Source organism: Leucoraja erinacea, chromosome 9, assembly GCF_028641065.1.
Source record: "Leucoraja erinacea ecotype New England chromosome 9, Leri_hhj_1, whole genome shotgun sequence".
Lineage (NCBI taxonomy): Eukaryota > Metazoa > Chordata > Chondrichthyes > Rajiformes > Rajidae > Leucoraja > Leucoraja erinaceus.
The window spans coordinates 70,007,280-70,027,102 of record NC_073385.1 but is presented as its reverse complement, the minus strand read 5'-3'; the positions used below and the strand labels follow the sequence as shown (position 1 = coordinate 70,027,102).

Genomic DNA, 19,823 nt, shown 5'->3' with positions numbered 1-19,823 from the left:
GAGAACACTCAAAAGCCACAACTCCAATCAGCTTATGGCTTAAGATCTCAACAGACCAAAGACATTTCTCCTAAGCCCACCGTTATGTTGGTGTGAGATGAGCATTGCACCATGTTTGAGATAAGTCCACGGCATTTTCATGATGTACTGTTACCAAAAATACAACACATGTGCACAGCGAGGTTTGCTTTGCCCTTGTGCTGCAGTCAGGATAGGAGCGGCTTAACATCAAAGTCAATGGCTGGCCCGAACTGCAGGAGTCATCACTCACAGCTGAAGCCTTAACACCTCTTCCACATGCCATATATACGCCTGCCACTGGTGAGACAGCAACATCACTTTACACACAAGCTCGACATGCATCCAATTCAATGAATTCCCTATGATCTGTGAAGGGGCGGCACGGTGGCGCAGCGGTAGAGTTGCTGCCTCACAGTGCTAGAGACCCGGGTTCGATCCCGACTACGGGTGCTGTCTGTACAGAGTTTGTACGTTCACCCCGTGACCTGCGTGGGTTTTCTCCGAGATCTTCGGTTTCCTCCCACACTCCAAAGACGTACAGGTTTGTTGGTAAATTGGCTTGGTGTAAATGTAAATTGTCCCGTGTGTGTGTAGGATAGTGTTAATGTGCGGGGATTGTTGGTCGGTGCGGACCCGGTGGGCTGTTTCTGCACTGTATCCCTAAACTAAAGCAAATGGTCTCAACCCAAAACTTCCCCCATTCTTCCCATCCTAAGATGCTGCCTGTCCCGCTGAGTTACTCAGTCTATGAAATCCAAGGTGGTGGGTGTATGGAACAGCTGCCGGATGAGGTAGTTGAGGAAGGGTCTATCAGCACATTTAAGAAACATTTGGACAGGTACATGGATAGGTTTCGAGAGATATGGGCCAAATGCAGGCAGGTGGGGCTTGTGTAGATGGGACATGTTCGTCAGGGTGGGCAAGATGTGCCGAAGGGCCTGTTTCTATGCTGTATAACTCGCAGAAACCGGGCTAAAAAAATAGGCGAGAGATTACATTTCAATAAGTTGCATTAATTTGGTTTAGTTTAGAGAAACACAGCATGGAAACAGGCCCTTCGGCCCACCGAGTCAGCACCGACACATTAACACTATCCTGTGTTACACACACCAGGGGCAATTTGCACTTACACCAAGCCAATTAACTTACAAACCTGCACGTCTTTGGAGTGTGGGAGGAAACTGAAGATCCCGGAGAAAACCCACGTGGTCACGGGGAGAACGTGCAAACTCCGCACAGACAGCACCCGTAGTCGGGATCGAACCCAGGTCTCCGACGCTGCAGGCACTGTAAGACAGCAACTCTACCTCTGCGCCACCGTGTCAATGTTCCACAGGCAGCCGCCTTTCTTTGCCAGGTTTAGGTTAACACAGGTAACACTGACAATATCACAACTTCGCAATTCAAGAGCTGCACTTTCCGCTGATAGTGACTGACAAAATGATTCCAAGTGTTGAGAATCACCCTTCTGTTCTGGAAAGCATCATAGATTTGGGGACTGTTTCGTCATTAACAGTATTCAGTGTCATTTCATCCTAACCCCATTGGAGTTAGGGGGAACAAGTCCCTTACTCATTCATAGTCACGTTTTCAAAATGAGATACACAAAAGTTAAAAAAAAATTCCCAAACAAGAAAGTTATTAAAAACCTGCCCTCTCTCAACTAGATATAGTCTTGGGATTGACCAAAGAAAAGATTAATCACCAACAGTTCAGTTCAGTTTAGTTTAGAGATACAGCATGGAAACAGGCCCTTCGGCCCGCCGATTCTGTGCTGACCAGCGATCCCCACACAGTAACACTATCCTACACACACTACGGACAACTTTCACTTATACCAAGCCAACATTAACGAACGAACCTGTACGTCTTTGGAGTGTGGGAGGAAACCGAAGATCTCGGAGGAAACCCAGGCACGCGGTCACACGGGGAGAGCGCACAAACTCCGTACAGGCAGCACCCGCAGTCAGGATGGAACCCGGGTCTTTGGCGCTGTAAGGCAGCAACTCTACCGCTGCGCCCAGTTCTACTGGATAGTGGTTTGTATACAGAAAATGTGGAATTGTACATCAAAACTTAATGATGCAAATATGGACCCTATCCAGTCATCTTTGTACGATCAGTAAAATATTCACTCTCACATGCAATTTTCTTGTTGGCGAATATAAGTAACAAGACCAGCAAGAACAAAAAGCAAAGAAGATTCAAAAGTTGCCATGTGTAGGCAGGAACTGCAGATGCTGGTTTGCACCCTAAATAGACACAAAACGCTGGAGTAACTCAGCGGGACAGGCAGCATCTCTGCGTAAGAATGGGTAACGTTTCGGGTCGAGATCCCAGTTCTCCGACCTGTCTGACTGTCCTTCTGATTCAATTTTATCTTTGTATGCTTCGTTGTCACCTTCCCCTGGCTAACAATGATTCTACGTTTTCCTTCAGCTCATCCCCTTTAATATCTCGCTTTCCCACCTCGCCCTTCCATATCTCTGCGTCTCCCTGTCCCCTGACTCTCAGTTTGAAGAAGGGTCTCGATCCGAAACGTCGCCCATTCCTTCCATTCGGTGATGCTGCCTGTCCCGCTGAGTTACTCCAACATTTTGTGTCCATCTTCCATTGAAAAGTCACCACTCCAACCAGCTTACGGCTTAAGATCTCAACAGATAAAAGACATTCTCCCAAGCATCAGTCTGAAGAAGGGTCTCGACCCGAAACCTCACCTATTCCTTCCCTCCGTAGATGCTGTCTCGCCCGCTGAGTTTCTCCAGCATTTTTTGTCTACCTTCGATTCTTCCAGCATCTTTCTTAAACATTTCTCGGCAGCACAATGTGACATTGGCCTGAGGTGACCATTGAACCAGGTTTTAGATAAGCCCACGGCATTTGCAGGACACACTCACACCAAATAACACAGCACTTCTGCACAATGTAGGTTGCTTTGATAAGAAATACAACCTCACCTGAAGACTTTGCCATCAAGATACAACATATCCTCTGTTCAAGCTGCTGAAATGAAGCAATAAAGAGAACCTGTGAAACGAGATGTTGAGCTGTTAGGGAGTTTCCTGGGCGGGTTCACTTCCCGGTAGACAGGGGACAGCCAGCGATAAAACTCCCAGAAAAAACTCTTTGGGGAAAGTTCCCGCACAGCAGACATGCTGTCTTCTGCTATTTCAACCTCAAACTGCAAAACTATCGTTACACATCAGTAACATGTTCAGACTTCTTCACAAGGGTCTCGACTCCAAAACGTCACCCATTCCTTCTCTTCATCGATGCTGGGTTTTGTGTCTATCTTCGATTTAAACCAGCATCTGCAGTTCTTTCCTACACATTTGATACCTCAAGCCTGCCCCCGCCATTCAACATGATAATGGCTGAGTTCAAAGCCGGCAGTGACCACCCGCTCACTAGTTTTATTCTTCACACTAGGGATATCCTACAAAACTGAAGACAGACACAAAGTGCTGGAGTAACTCGGCAGTCCCGTCTGCAGATGGGTCCCGACCCAAAACGACAGCCATTCTGTTTCTCCACAGATGCTGCCTGACCCATTGAGTTACTCCGCTTGTTGTGTCTCTAACAATGGCTGATCTGCCCAAGACCTCACCTCCTCTTCTGCGCCAATCCCTCCTGTTAGTTTAGTTCAGAGATACAGCTTTGAAACAGGCCCATCAGCCCACACTAATTCTGCACATTCCACACACACTAGGGGCAGTTTACAGAAGCCAATTAACCTACAAACCCGCACAAAACTGAGATGTGAGAGGAATCCGGAGGAAACACATGCAGTCACGGGCAGAACGTGCAAACTCCACACAATCAGCATCTGAGGTCTGTGAGGTAGCGGCTCCAACGTGCCGCCCTGTCATATCTCTGATCTTTCAAAAATGTCTCTACATCCCCATTGAATACCCTCTGTCTTCCAGTCCGCATGTCAGGGGTTGTGGGGAGAAGGCAGGAAGATGGCGTTGAGAGGCGAGAGATAGATCAGCCATGATTGAATGGTGGAGTAGACTTGATGGGCCGAATGGCCTAATTATGCTCCTATCACTGATGACCATAACTCTCTGGAGTGGAGATTTCCAGAGCTCCGTCATCCTCAGTGGGAGCTTCCCGCACATCTCCGTTTCTATATGACAGCCCCATTCATGTAGCCATGATTCCTTGTTCAAGATTCTCCCATTAATGGAACTATGTCCACACCTGCCATTCCTCCTTTCAGCATCGTCACTCGTTCTTGTGCGGCACGGTGGCGCAGCGGTAGAGTTACTGCCTTACAGCACTTACGTGGCGCCAGAGACCCGGGTTCGATCCTGACAACGGGTGCTGTCTGTACGGAGTTTGCACGTTCTCCCCATGACCTCGTGGGTTTCCTCCGAGCTCTCCGGTTTCCTGCCACACTCCAAAGACGTGCAGGTTTGTAGGTTAATTGGCTTGGTGAATGTAAATTGCCCCTGGTGTACGATTGTGGTAATGTTATGGGGTCGCTGGTCAGCATGGACTTGGTGGGCTGAAGGGCCTGTTTCCGCGCTGTATCTCTAATCTAAACTAAACTAAACTACCAATAATATAGGTCTAGCATCTTTAACCAAATTTCAAAGAAAACCCAATCTCCAGAGAGAGCCACGTTTAAAAAACAAGTGATCCAAGTATCACATTGGAGAGACCAGTTGAGGTTCGGATCACAACTGAGGGATCTCAGACCAATCCTGCATAACATATTATTTGGCAGAGATAACAACATGAAAAATTAAGGCTCCCAGTGTAATAGAAGGTCAAATACCACAATATAATCCACTCATTCTCTTTAGTACTTTGACATTCAAACTATTTCCACCACATTTGCTTACAAATGTGTCTGAAGAAGGGTTCCGACCTGAAACGTCACCTATTACTTTTCTCCAGGGATGCTGCCTGACCCGCTGAATTACTCCAGCATTTTGTGTCTACACTTGCTTACAATCTATACACTGTGGATGGCTCATTTGTAATCATGTATTGTCTTTCCGCTGACTGGTTAGCACGCAACAAAAGGCTTTTCACTGTACCTCGGTACACGTGACAATGAACCAAACTAACTAAATCGCCAAACCTTTATAGTGTTAAAAGGGTAACGCAACGTGCCCACAAATTCAATAAGGCCACACTGTGGGTGAAAGTTAACAAGTCCAGAACAATGTCACAATTCATAGCTTTTAGGACAATTTGAGAAATCTCTCTCCGAAAGAGACTTTCTCATCGGTGGATGCAAATATGCATTTGACAGCACAGCAATTCATTGACAAAACCCACCATTTTCTACAGCAACTTATTAAAGCCTCTCGGCAAAATGTACAGTCTTATTATTCGTTGCAAATGTAGATTATTTGGCCCCTTGACTAGTTTAATAACTAGATTCCTTCATGCTCATTCATTGACAAAACCCACCATTTTCTACAGCAACTTATTAAAGCCTCTCGGCAAAATGTACAGTCTTATTATTCGTTGCAAATGTAGATTATTTGGCCCCTTGACTAGTTTAATAACTAGATTCCTTCATGCTCATTCATCAGACATGCTCATTGAATATCCTCTGTCTTCTAGTCTGCAAACGTCTCTGGAGCAGAGAATGCCAGCACTCCAACATCCACTGAGAGCGATTAGCGCACATCTCAGTTTGGGCGGCACGGTGGCATTGTTGTTGCCTCACGATGCCAGAGTCCTGGGTTTAATCCTGGCTACGGTTGCTGGCTGTGCGGAGTTTCTACGTTTCTTCTTGTGACCAGGTGGGTTTTCTCTGGGTGCTCCGGTTTCCTCCCACATGCCCAAGGAGTACAGGTCTGTGGGTTAATTGGTTTGGTCAAATTTGGAAATTGCCCCTAGTGTGTGTAGGGTAGTGTTAGTGTGCGGGGATCACCAGTTGGTGCGGAGTCGGTGGGCCAAAGTCACTAAACTAAAACCCCTGTCCCACTGTACGAGTTCATTCCAAGAGTTCTCCCGAGTTTGCCCTGATGCGAACTCGGAGATTTACGGTAATGGCCACTCGTCGGTACTCGGGGCTCTCGTGGACATTTTTCAACAAGTTGAAAAATCTTCACGAGTCTTCGCATGATTACCTGCCGTTAGCGAGTCTTCCCGAGTACCTGCCGTTAGCGTTACGAGCCGCTAAGAGACGTCCCCGAGCTCCGACGTACCCGCTACGTTCATTCTCCGTGCTCACCACGAGTTTGATATTTTTTTAAATTCGGGAGAGCTCTTGGAATGAACTCGTACAGTGGGACAGGGCTGTAAATTAAACTAAAGGTAATGTTGAGGGAGACAGCTGTGTTGGAGAAGGCGGTGGGTTGCTTAACATCACACAAATGCAGGGAAATTCTGTTGGGCTGTTCTGGCTAAAATACATCTACAATCATTTTTCCGATGGTAATTTGGCATTTCTGTTAGTGGGAACTAGCTGTGGGCAAATCTACTGCTGTAATTCCCCCACATCAACACCATCACACTTCAAAAATGACTTAATTAACTGTGAAACACTCTCATGTTTTACAGATATGGAAGGTGCCACACTAGAACAAGATTAACTCAGCACATTGACAAGGTCATTATTTGATTTGACACCAGTAAAGGAACTCCTCAGAAGTCCCAAATGGTAGATCTCTGAAATTTGGTGTCATTTTAGATAAAAGCTCCAAGAAATACCCAAAGTGTACTTAGAGATACAGCACGGAAACAAGCCCTTCAGCCCATCAAGGCCATGCCGACCACACTTGTTCTATATTAACAAAATAAGTCAACAAAATAGAGAGAGTAGAGAGAGTACGGAGGAGATTTACTAGAATGTTGCCTGGGTTTCAACAACTAAGTTACAGAGATAGGTTGAATAAGTTAGGTCTTTATTCTCTGGAGCGCAGAAGGTTAAGGGGGGACTTGATAGAGGTCTTTAAAATGATGAGAGGGATAGACAGAGTTGATGTGGACAAGCTTTTCCCTTTGAGAATAGGGAAGATTCAAACAAGAGGACATGACCAGAATTAAGGGACAGAAGTTTAGGGGTAATATGAGGGGGAACTTCTTTACTCAGAGAGTGGTAGCTGTGTGGAATGAGCTTCCAGTGGAAGTGGTGGAGGCAGGTTCATTGGTATCATTTAAAAATAAATTGGATAGGCATATGGATGAGAAGGGAATGGAGGGTTATGGTATGAGTGCAGGCAGGTGGGACTAAGGGGGAAAAAAAATTTGTTCGGCACGGACTTGTAGGGCCGAGATGGCCTGTTTCCGTGCTGTAATTGTTATATGGTTATATGGTTATATGGTTATATGGTTATTATCCCACTTTCTCATCCACTCCCACACTCTGAAGAAGGGTCTCGGCCCGAAACGTCACCCATTCCTTCTGTCCGGAAATGCTGCCTGTCCCACTGAGTTCCTCCAGTATTTTGTGTCTATCTTCGGTGTAAACCAACATCTGCAGTTCCTTCCCAACCAGGGACAATTTACAATTTATACCTAAACCAATGAACCTACAAGTGTTCATGTATTTGGAGCGTGGGAGGAAACCGGAGCTCCTGGAGAAAGCCCACGTGGTCACGGAGGAGAACGTACAAACTATGGCAGCACCCATAGTCAGGATTGAACCCGGGTCTCTGGTGCTGTCAGGCAGCAACTCTACCGCTGCGCCACCGTGCTGCCCCCAACCTGATGAGATTTCATAACAATCCGTTCATTTTGTCCCATCTTTGATGGCGGATTTCCCCTTCCCCCTTCACTGGGATGTTTTGTTGCTTAAGCCCCCTTGAATACATTAGCTTTAATGCAACTCATTTTCAGAGTTTAGCTAGGTATGGAAATACGGACATCTCTGAGAACACTCAGCAAGCCAGTCAGCATCTAAGGAAAGTGAACCGCAGATTATATTTTGGGTCAACATTTTTCATCAGAACAGTTCTAATGAAAGATGACTGATCTGAAGTAAATGCTGTCCTTCCACAGAGGCTGCCTGACCTACTGAATGTTTCCAGCATTGTCTCTTTCATCTTTTCCATCTTTGCATTTTAAGCACCACTTTAAGGTAGAGTCGCTGCCTGACAGCGCCAGAGACCCGGGTTCGATCCTGACTACGGGTGCTGTCTGTACAGAGTTTGCACGTTCTCCCCGTGACCACGTGGGTTTCCTCCAGGTGCTCCGGCTTCCCCTCACGCTCCAAAGACGCACAGATCCGGAGGCTAATTGGCTTCTGTAAGATTGTAAATAGTCTCTAGTGTGTGGGGATCGCTGGTCAGAGTAGACCGGTGGGTGAAGCACTAGTTTCTGCACTGGATCCCTGCAGTAAAGGTTGAATCTGACCTCAGTTCGGGAAGATGTCGTCTGTGGCTCTTCCCGCCCTAGTCAACATGTGACTCTAGATCCACCCACAGAGTCGGCATTTAATAACTTCCCTGTTCACCAGCACTACAAACGCTGACCTTCCCGGCAACATCCACATCCTGTAAATTAATAACCAACACTAAACCAGCTGCTCTGTCACAAGCCAACATCCAGGTGGTGAAATAGAAACATAGAAAATAGGTGCAGGAGTAGGCCATTCGGCCCTTCGAGCCTGCACCACCATTCAATATGATCATGGCTGATCATCCAACTCAGTATCCCATCCCTGCCTTCTCTCCATACCCCCTGATCCCCTTAGCCACAAGGGCCACATCTAACTCCCTCTTAAATATAGCCAATGAACTGACCTCAACTACCTTCTGTGGCAGAGAATTCCACAGATTCACCACTGTGTGAAAAATGTTTTTCTCATCTCGGTCCTGAACGATTTCCCCCTTATCCTTAAACTGTGACCCCTTGTCCTGGACTTCCCCAACATCGGGAACAATCTCCCTGCATCTAGCCTGTCCAACCCCTTAAGAATTTTGTAAGTTTCTATAAGATCCCCCCTGAATCTTCTAAATTCTAGCAAGTACAAGCCGAGTCTATCCAGTCTTTCTTCATATGAAAGTCCTGACATCCCAGGAATCAGTCTGGTGAACCTTCTCTGCACTCCCTCTATGGCAAGAATGTCCTTCCTCAGATTAGGAGACCAAAACTGTACGCAATACTCCAGGTGTGGTCTCACACCAAGACCCTGTACAACTGCAGTAGAACCTCCCTGCTCCTATACTCAAATCCTTGGTAATGGTACATGACTTTCTTACAGGGACCCAAGAGTAAACCCCTTGATTAGCAAAGGTGTGGAAAGCTTGGGATTAGACCAGCAGCGTAGCACGATATGGTTCATTGAGTCGGATGGTAAAACAGGCGCAGGCAGGATAGAGGGCGCAGAGAGACTCCGGGATAGAACCTACAGTGACGTGTGCCTGACATTCCACACACAGAGTGGTGGGTGTATGGAACAAGCTGCCAGAGGAGGTAGTTGAGGCAGGGACTAGAACAGTATTTGTGCAGCACAGTGGCACAGAGCTACTGCCTTACAGCGCCAGAGACCCAGCCAGGTTTGATCCTGACTACGGGTGCTGTGTGTACAGAGTTTGTATGTTCTCCCCAGAACAGAGAAAAGCTAATGTGCTCCATGCTGCAGAGTCCGGCTAGCTCAGTGGGTAGAGCATGAGACTCTTAATCTCAGGGTCGTGAGTTTGAGCCCCACGTTGGGCGCTTCCTTTTGTGCGTCACGGTAGAGTTGCTGCCTTACAGCGAATGCATCGCCAGAAACCCGGGTTCAATCCCGACTACGGGTGCTGGCTGTACGGAGTTTGCATGTTCCCCCCGTGACCTGCGTGGGTTTTCTCCGAGATCTTCTATTTCCCACACACTCCAAAGACGTACAGGTTTGTAGGTAAATTGGCTTGGTGTAAATGTAAAAATTGTCCCTAGTGGGTGTAGGTGGATCGCTGGTCAGCACGGAGCCAGTAGGCCGAAGAGCCTGTTTCCGCACTGTATCCCTAAACAAAACATGGATGACATAAACAACTACCAATTTAACTGCAAGATAGTTCCTTGCATGGAATCGTAAATTGGTCAGAAGAAGGGTTCCAACCGAAAACATCATCCATCATTTTTGGACAATAGACAGTAGGTGCAGGAGTAGGCCATTCGGCCCTTCGAGTCAGCACCGCCATTCAATGTGATCATGGCTGATCATCCACAATCAGTACCCCGTTCCTGCCTACTCCCCATATCCCCTGACTCCGCTATCTTTAAGAGGTCTATCTAGCTCTCTCATGAAAGTATGCAGAAAACCGGCCTCCACCGCCCTCTGAGGCAGAGAATTCCACAGATTCACCACTCTCTGTGAGAAAAAGTGTTTCCTCGTCTCCGTTATCAACGGCTTACCCCTTATTCTTAAACTGTGGCCCCTGGTTCTGGACTCCCCCAACATCGGGAACATGTTTCCTACCTCTAGCGTGTCCAAACCGTAATTATATGTTTCAATAAGATCCCCTCTTATCCTTCTAAATTCCAGAGTATACAAGCCCAGCCGCTCCATTCTCTCAGCATATGACAGTCCTGCCATCCCGGGAATTAACCTTGTAAACCTACCCTGCACTCCCTCAATAGCAAGAATGTCCTTCCTCAAATTTGGAGACCAAAAATGCACACAATACTCCAGGTGTGGTCTCACTAGGGCCCTGTACAACTGCAGAAGGACCTCTTTGCTCATATACTCAACTCGTCTTGTTATGAAGGCCATTCGCTGTCTTCACTGCCTGCTGTACCTGCATGCTTACTTTCATTGCCTGATGAACAAGGACCCCCAGATCCCGTTGTACTTCCCCTCGTCCCAAATTGACTCCATTTAGATAATAATCTGCCTTCCTGTTTTTGCTACCAAAGTGAATAACCTCACATTTACCCACATTGAACATGCATCTGCTCACTCACCAAACCTGTCTAAGTCACCCTGCATTCTCATAGCATCCTCCTCACAGTTCACACTGCCACCCAGCTTTGTGTCACCTGCAAATTTGCTCATTTCTAATTTCTCCAGACATGCTGCCTGACCCATTGAGTTACTCCAGCATTTTGTTGCCTCTTTCATTAAAAGTACTCCAGCACTTTGTATCTTTGCTACAAACCAGCATCTGCAGTTCCTCCCTACCTCGGATTATATTCTGTTTGGTCTTTACCTTCAGTTTCTTATTCAAATCCCTTCAGTAGCCATTGCAGATAAAGAGAGTTGCTATCTAGCATGTGCAAAGATAACCTGCTTTATGACTGGAAAGGATATCTCTGAGAGAATATGGGCAAGTTCCTGGACTTCAGGCTACGTGTTATGAAGATGATTGTGAGCGCAGGCCATCTACACGAATGATACCAGACGCCAAGAAAACCTGACCCTTTAACAACCTTACCCATCAACAACCTATCAATCTCCACTTGAAAAATGCCCATTGCCTTGGCCTCCACTGCCGTCTGTGGCAATGAATTCCACAGATTCACCACCCTCTGGCTAAAGAAATTCCTCCTCATCTCCATTCTAACACATCGAGTTTAACGGCACTTTGTTTCTCTCATCAATAGTTTTCTCTTTAAAACGACACAACAAATTCCCTCATCTGGAACTGAAAATGCCCCTTCTTTCACTTGCCACGTAGAACTACAATTGTGCTTTCTTTATTTGGCAGGCCGTTATTAATGTCTGTGATAGCAGCCACTAAAGCCTGTTATTCTTATTACAAAGGCCGGCGGGACAGGCAGCATCTCTGGAGACAAGGAATGGGTGACGTTTCGGGTCTTCAGACTGAGAGTCAGGGGAGAAGGAGAAACAGAGATATGGAAGGGTAAAGTGTGAAAACGAGACATCAAAGTGGCAGGCACGGGTTATTGATTGGGGACGATCAGCCATGATCACAATGAATGGCGGTGCAGGCTCGAAGGGCCAAATGGCTGCCTCCTGCACCTATTTTCTATGTTTCTATGTATAAAAACAGGCGGCACGGTGGTGCAGCGGTAGAGTTGCCGCCTTACAGAGACCCGGGTTCCATCCTGACTACGGGTGCTGCCTGTATGGAGTTTGTACGTTCTCCCCGTGACTGCGTGGGTTTTCTCCGAGATCGGTTTCCTCCCACACTCCAAAGACGTACAGGTTTGTAGATTAATTGGCTTGGTATCAATGTAAATTGTCCCTAGTGTGTGTAGGATAGTTCTGGTCAGCGCCGACTCGGTGGACCAAAGGGCCTGTTTCCACGGTGTATCTCTACACTAAACTAAACAGGGCTGACTTCAAGCAGACAGATAGCTGGAGTTCGGCCTTCAAACATACTATCATGATGCACCTTGCAATACTTTCCTTCTGGAAGTGGGGATGCAACATAAAAATGAATGTCTCAAGATTCAATTGTTGTTCATATTTTCAGAGTTCTCATAGAAATATCTCAAAAGGAAATTAAAAAGGGCAATTCTGCTCGGTGATGGAAAATATATTTGGTCTTCTAAAGTAAAACATGTACTCAAAAGGTTAAGGGGATGTAGCCAAAACAAGTCAAAGTGAATGAGAATGTAGGATTGACTAAAAACAAGACAGAGACTCTGGGCCTGTTCTTTGAACAATATATGGGAAACCATGTACACAATGACACATTGAGAACATTGACACTAATTGCAATTCACAGCACAGGAACAGCCCCATCAGCCCACAATACCTATCTAGGACACGTGTAGATCTGCTCTACTTTCATGCAGGCACGGAAAACGCTATCAAAATATGGAGGGGACCGGGGGACGGGGGACACAATTTATTGGCGGGTGCGCGCCCATGCGCACACTCACACGCGAGGCTTCGGAGGCTCAATCCAGCGCTAAATGCAGCTCAACTCTGCCTGTCTCACAGTCGCCGGGTTAACCTACAGCCCTGCCTGGACTGACGGGACACCGGCACTGCTTTTCCGTGCTGCCTGTAAACCTGGGCCATATTTGCCGCAAGTCCAGGGAGGGCTGTAGGTTAACCTGGCGGGACAGGCAGAGTTGAGCTGGGTTTAGCGCTGCTTCTCTGTGCTGGCTGTGGGCCTGGGGGCACCGCTCCCGTCTGACTCCCGACGTCTCTGGCCACCCCCGGGCGTGGAGGGAGCACTCGGTGGGGGGACGGGACAGGGCCGGAGACCCGGGATCGATCCTGGCTGTGGATGAGGCGCAGGTCTGTGCCACGTCTCCATCCTCCAATCATCGTGCTGAATCATCATGTCCCGCCCCCATTGCCTGCTGACCGACGTCCCTCTTGTCCAATCGGCTCCCTCGATCAGCAGTCCTGCCCCCACTGTCTCGCGGAAAACAGAGATTTCCCCCACCTCTCAAAACAGAGGGGGACGTGTGTGTGTGCCCCCCCCCCCCCCCCCCCCCCCCCCGGGATTTCCGCCCCTGCTTACATGTTAACCAATACTTCACACACCCCACTATTATCTGTATTGCCTGGGTTTCAACAACTAAGCTACAGAGAAAGGTTGAACAAGTTAGGTCTTTATTCTCTGGAGCGCAGAAGGTTAAGGGGGGACTTGATAGAGGTCTTTAAAATGATGAGAAGGATAGACAGAGTTGACGTGGACCAGCTTTTCCCATTGAGAGTAGGGAAGATTCAAACAAGAGGACATGACTTCAGAATTAAGAGACAGAAGTTTAGGGGTAACATGAGGGGGAACTTCTTTACTCAGAGAGTGGTGGCTGTGTGGAATGAGCTTCCAGTGAAAGTGGTGGAGGCAGGTTCGATTTTATCATTTAAAAATAAATTGGATAGTTATATGGCTGGGAAAGGAATGGAGGGTTATGGTCTGAGTGCAGGTAGATGGGACTAGGGGAAAATAATTGTTCGGCACGGAGACTTGTAGGGCCGAGATGGTCTGTTTCCGTGCTGTAATTGTTATATGGTTATATATGGTTGAATTCTTTGCCACAGTCGGCTGTGATGGCCAAGTCATTGGGTATTATAAAGCAGAGTTTGACAGGTTCATGATTAGCAGGGGTGCCATGGGTTATGGGGAGAAGGCAGGAGAATGGGGTTGAGAGGGAAAGATAGATTAGCCATGGTCGAATGGGGGAGTACACTCGGTGGGCTGAATGGCCTAATTCTTTTCCTATGACTTATGGACACAATAAGTGCTGCTGATCTATTGCGATATTCTGAAGAACTCAGCTGCAGATGGGCCTGGAAGGGTGACATACATGTTATGCAGCATTTACAATTCATATTAGTTCACGGTGATCAGGGCAACTCGACATGATACAGAAGCCAACCTCACTTTGGGTGCAAATAACATTAATAATATAATCTTCATAATATACATCAAACTTCAAACCTTAGAATAATTCAAGTGTGAGAGGGAACTGCAGATGCTGGTTTACATCGAAGATAGACACAAAATGCTGGAGTAAGTGGGACAGGCAGCATCTCTGGAGAGAAGCAATGGGTGACGTTTCGGGTCAAGACCCTTATTCAGACTGAGAGTCAGGGGAGAAGGAGAAATAGAGATATGGAAGGGTAAAGTGTAAAAACGAGACATCAAAGTGGACAAAGTATGGCACAGGCACAAAGTATTGAAAATGCACGCTTTCTGCAAATTTGTGCACAAAAAATGTATTCAAGAAAATACCTTTCTCCAGTGTGAAAGTCATAGTCACTAACAACACTTGATTGTAAGCAATTGGTCAACAAAGACACTTATTTGGATGCATATCAATAATCACATATTCTGTTAGTCAAGTTACCCACTGTGAACATATTATGTAGAAGAAAACGTCAATGCATCATTTAGTCAAGGGCCTGTCCCACTTGGGCATAATTTTTTTTATTTTTTTTATTTAAAAAAGATGAAAATAAGAAAAAGAAGTTAGATAGTAAAGGATAGAAAGATGTGAAATATATAGTGTGTGAAGAAAGAAAACGAGTAAGTGAAGAAAGTTGAGAGAGAAAATAGTGAAAAGAAAAGGAGATCATTATTTATAATCTTGACCAACCCTCATCAAGTCCTGAAACAGTTATTTTTTACAATTGTGTTGCACCATATGATTCCAAAAAAACGACGAATGGAGACCAACTCGTTATGAATTGGTCTGATTTATCCATTAGGAGGAATCGCATTTCCTCAAGATGAGCGGTGTCCAACATACTTGCAATCCACATTTTAAGCATTGGTATTGATGTACCCTTCCAAAATTTAAGTATTAATTTTTTTGCTATTATTAAACCATAGTTAAGGAATAGATTGTGAGATGTGTTCAATTTATTCCCATCTTCCATTACACCAAATATAATCATTTCAGTATTAGGTTCCATTCTTGTCTTGAATAATTTTGTAAGTATTTCAAAAATATAATTCCAAAATCTATAAAGTTTTATGCAGGAAACTAAGGAGTGTGTTATAGCTGCCTTTTGGGCTAGACATTTATCACAAGTGGCGGATATATTTGGATAAAATTTGTTCAATCTTGCTTTTGAATAATATAATCTATGTACAATTTTAAATTGAATTAGATTATGTCTTACATAATCTAATTCTTGGGCGTAAATTGCGCGTCAATCAGGTGGTGCGTGAAGATTTTGTACATCCCAAAATCCCGGGGCGCCGCGCGTCACTGCCTACGTCACCACGCACGCGCGCGTCATGCGTCGTGACGCGTAAATGACGCCCAAATGACGCCCAAGTGGGACAGGCCCTTAAGGGATATTTCTCAGCTTTAAATTGAAATCAATTCAATTCACGCACGTTTTTCCCCCACAGAGGTGGTGCGTGTATGGAACCAGCTGCCGGAGGAGATAGTTAAGGCAGGAACTATAATGACACTCAAAAGCCATTTGGACATGTGCATGGACAGGAAAGGTTTAGAGGGATATGGGCCAAACGTGGGCATTGATCGACCTTTACAGGATTTTATCTTGCACTAAACGTTATTGACATTATTCTCTTTATCATATCTGTACACAGTGGACGGCTCAATTGTAGTGATGTAGTGTCTTTCCGTTGACTGGTCAGCACGCGACCCACTGAGTTACTCCAGCATTTTGTGTCTAGTCTTGGCCAGCATGCGCGATGGGCCAAAGGGCCTGTTTCTGTGCCGATGTATGGCTCGATGTGTTTGAATAGTATACAGAAACAGAAACAGAAACAGCTGGAAAACCATCTTCAAGCACATTACAAGAATTTCCTTCGCTCCACAGATGCTGCTGTACCCGCTGAGTTTCTCCAGCATTTTTTTGTGTACCCACAAGAATTTCATTGTTCTATCTGGGACGTGTGGCAATAACACTCTCTTGACTAAAAGTAAGCACAAATCAGGTGGCACAGCCGCTTCAGTGTTTGTGAGTAGTCTATCGATTACTTCCATGCTAAAAGCCCTGTCCCACTGTACGAGTTCATTCCAAGAGCTCTCCCGAGTTTAAAAAAAATTAAACTCATGGTAAGCACGGAGAATGAACGTAGCGGGTACGTCGGAGCTCGGGGACGTCTCTTAGCGGCTCGTAACGCTAACGGCAGGTACTCGGGAAGACTCGCAAACGGCAGGTAAACACGGGAAGACTCGTGAAGATTTTTCAACATGTTGAAAAATGTCCACGAGATCCCCGAGTACCGACGAGTGGCCGTTACCGTAAATCTCCGAGTTCGAATCAGGGCAAACTCGGGAGAACTCTTGGAATGAACTCGTACCGTGGGACAGGGGTTTAACAAAAGAGAGGATTTTTGTTCTTATCCCACCAGCTGGGCCTGATTTTAGCTGACAACCACAACCAAGTCACAGTGAGCACTCACTCTAACATCATTATCCAGGACTTGCATGGCTGTCAGCTTTTAACAAAACAGTTTTTCCTTCAATACGCACCAAGTGCTGGAGTAACTCAGCGGAACAGGCAGCATCCCTGGAGAAAAGGAATTTGTGACATTTCGGGTCCTTCCTCAGACCCGAACCTAAACGTCATCTATTCCTTTTCTCCAGAGATGCTGTCTGACCCGTTGAGTCTTCTGAGCCAATTCACTGGGTGTATTCAAGAGAGAGTTGGATATAGCTCTTAGGGCCAAAGGAATCAAGGGATATGGGGTGAAAGCAGGAACGGGGTACTGATTCGGGATGATCAGCCATGATCATGTTGAATGGTGGTGCTGGCTCGAAGGGCTGAATGGCCTATTTTCTATGTTTCTATGCTACTCCAGCTTTTTGCGTCTATCTTCGGTGTAAATCAGCATCTGCAGTTCCTTCCTACACACGTTCTCCTTCAACTGAACAACAAGGCTCAACATAGCAAGAGTCGCCCACTCATTAATGTTGTTTTAAACAAAGTCAGGCATTCAGACAACAATAACTATCACGTTATACATCTTATAAAGGTCATTTTATAGGACTTCTGACCAAACACCAGTTATGCAAAATCTGTCTAAACACCAATCTTATTCCAATCGCTGTATTTTGAGGCCCCCTTGCCATATCTCTCTCGAATTTAGTGTGGAAAAATAAAATAATCTTTTGACTTGACTCTTCTTTGACACACACACACACACTCTGTCTCACTCTCGCACACAGTCTCTCTCACTCTCACTCACACACCCCCGCATACACACCTGTACACACCCGCATACACACCCAAGGTCAAGTGGATGAAATCACAGGAGGAAAATGATACAGCATTTAAAGAGAGAAGTCTGGGATTGTAATCAGAGGCACGGTGGCACAGTGGTAGAGTTGCTGCCTCACAGCGCCAGAGACCCGGGTTTGATCCTGACCACGGGTGCTGTCTGTATGGCGTTTGTACGTTCTCCCCGTGACCTGCGTGGGTTTTCTCCGGGAACTCCGGTTTCCTCCCACACTCCAAAGACGTACAGGTTAGTTGGTTCGGTACAAGTGTAAAATTGTAGCTGGTGTGAGTAGGGTAGTGTTAATGGTCGGCACGGACCCGTTGGGCCGAAGGGCCAGTTTCCGCCCCGTATCTCCAAACTAAATCAGAATTATTGAAAGGTGAGAAAATAAACTAGTGCGGGAGGAGAAGTGATAAGAATTTAAAGTCATTGGACAGCAGGAGCAGTTTTATTTGGGTGGAGAAGTGACGAGACACTGGTAAATAATACTGCTCGGGTGGGCAACATACAAGATGGTGTCTCACCAGACAGTCTACATATCACTCCCAAAGCTTCTTCACAACACTTGTAAATATAATTTTGTTCATCACCAAAAGATGTATTTCTAGAGTTAATAGTTTAGTTTAGAGATACAGCGCAGAAACAGGCCCTGTGGCCCACCGAGTCTACGCCAACCAGCGATCCCCGCACATTAACACTATCCTACACACACTAGGGACAATTTACATTTATACCAGGTGAATTAACCAACGAACCTGTACGTCTTTGGAGTGTGGAAGGAAACCGGAGCACCCGAAAATAAACCCCCACGCGGTAACGTACATACAGCGCTCGTAGTCAGGATCGAACTCTGTCCCACCTTATTTAATATTTAATAAATGTTAAATTCTCTGTACGTCAGAAGATTTCCTTATTGCCAATTGAGAAGCTGACAAACTTATAATTTAATGTATAAAAGGACACAGAGTGCTGGAGTAACTCAGCGGGTCAGGCAGCATCTGTGGAGAACATGGATAGGTGACGTTTCACAGAGTGCTGGAGTAACTCAGCGGGTCAGGCAGCATCTGTGGAGAACATGGATAGGTGACGTTTCACAGAGTGCTGGAGTAACTCAGCGGGTCAGGCAGCATCTGTGGAGAACATGGATAGGTGACGTTTCACAGAGTGCTGGAGTAACTCAGCGGGTCAGGCAGCATCACTGGAGAACATGGATAGGTGACGTTTCACAGAGTGCTGGAGTAACTCAGCGGGTCAGGTCAGGCAGCATCTGTGGAGAACATGGATAGGTGACGTTTCACAGAGTGCTGGAGTAACTCAGCGGGTCAGGCAGCATCTGTGGAGAACATGGATAGGTGACGTTTCACAGAGTGCTGGAGTAACTCAGCGGGTCAGGCAGCATCTGTGGAGAACATAGATACAGTCTGTAGGTGACGCTTGGGATCTGGACCCTTCTTCCGACTGATTGTGGTTAGAGTATCTGCTTGATGTACAACCAATGGTATGTTCATGAATAAGTGACGTTTCATTCACCTCTTTTACTGGGGTTTTTTTTTTTTAATCAGCATCTGCAGTTCCTGGTTTCTATAGTTTCATATTGTCTGACTGAGATATTGTTTCATCAGGACAACCCATAAACCCTTCAGCGTTTTTTTAGTCATTCTATTTATTGTAAATCGTCTATGAATACCCCTCTTTGGGCGAAGTCTGCCACCAATTGGGAACTACACACACGGTCTCAGGAGCTTGGGCAAGACTCTCGAAATGATCTCCCGGTTGCTAAACACTTTAACTCCCCCTCCCATTCCCACACTGACCTTTCTGTCCTGGGCCTCCTCCATTGTCAGAGTGAGGCCCAGCGCAGAGTGGAGGAACAGCACCTCATATTTCGCTTGGGCAGCTTACACCCCAGCGGTAGGAATATTGACTTCTCTAACTTCTCTCTCCATCCCTCCCCCACCCGAGTCATTGTACTAGTTTCACTGTCGTTCTGTTGAGTTTCGTTGTCTATAACTCATTTTCCTTTTCTCGACACAAAACATCACCCATTCCTTCTCTCCAGAGATGCTGCCCGTCCCACTGAGTTACTCCAGCTTTGTGTGTCTATCTTCTGTTTAAACCAGCATCTGCAGTTATTTCCTACGCTCCCTAATTTACATACTAGCTTCCTATTCTGAGCCCCAAGTATTAAAGGTCACGGTTCTAATAATATAATGAAGTTACTGGCAGAGGTGGAAATAAACCAGTAATTTTTGTCATGAAGAAACTGGCCAACACATT

The 19,823-nt window shown here is 46.1% G+C and overlaps 1 protein-coding gene and 1 non-coding gene across 4 annotated transcripts in view; one reads left to right on the top strand and one right to left on the bottom strand.

Moving 5' to 3' along the window:
• The window catches only part of traf3 (TNF receptor-associated factor 3), an 84,799-nt gene that overhangs the window by 44,370 nt on the left and 20,606 nt on the right, over window positions 1–19,823 (bottom strand). The gene's annotated exons all lie outside the window — the stretch shown is intronic.
• Window positions 9,576–9,648, top strand: trnak-cuu (transfer RNA lysine (anticodon CUU)). The gene has a single exon. It is a non-coding gene; the product is annotated as a tRNA-Lys (tRNA).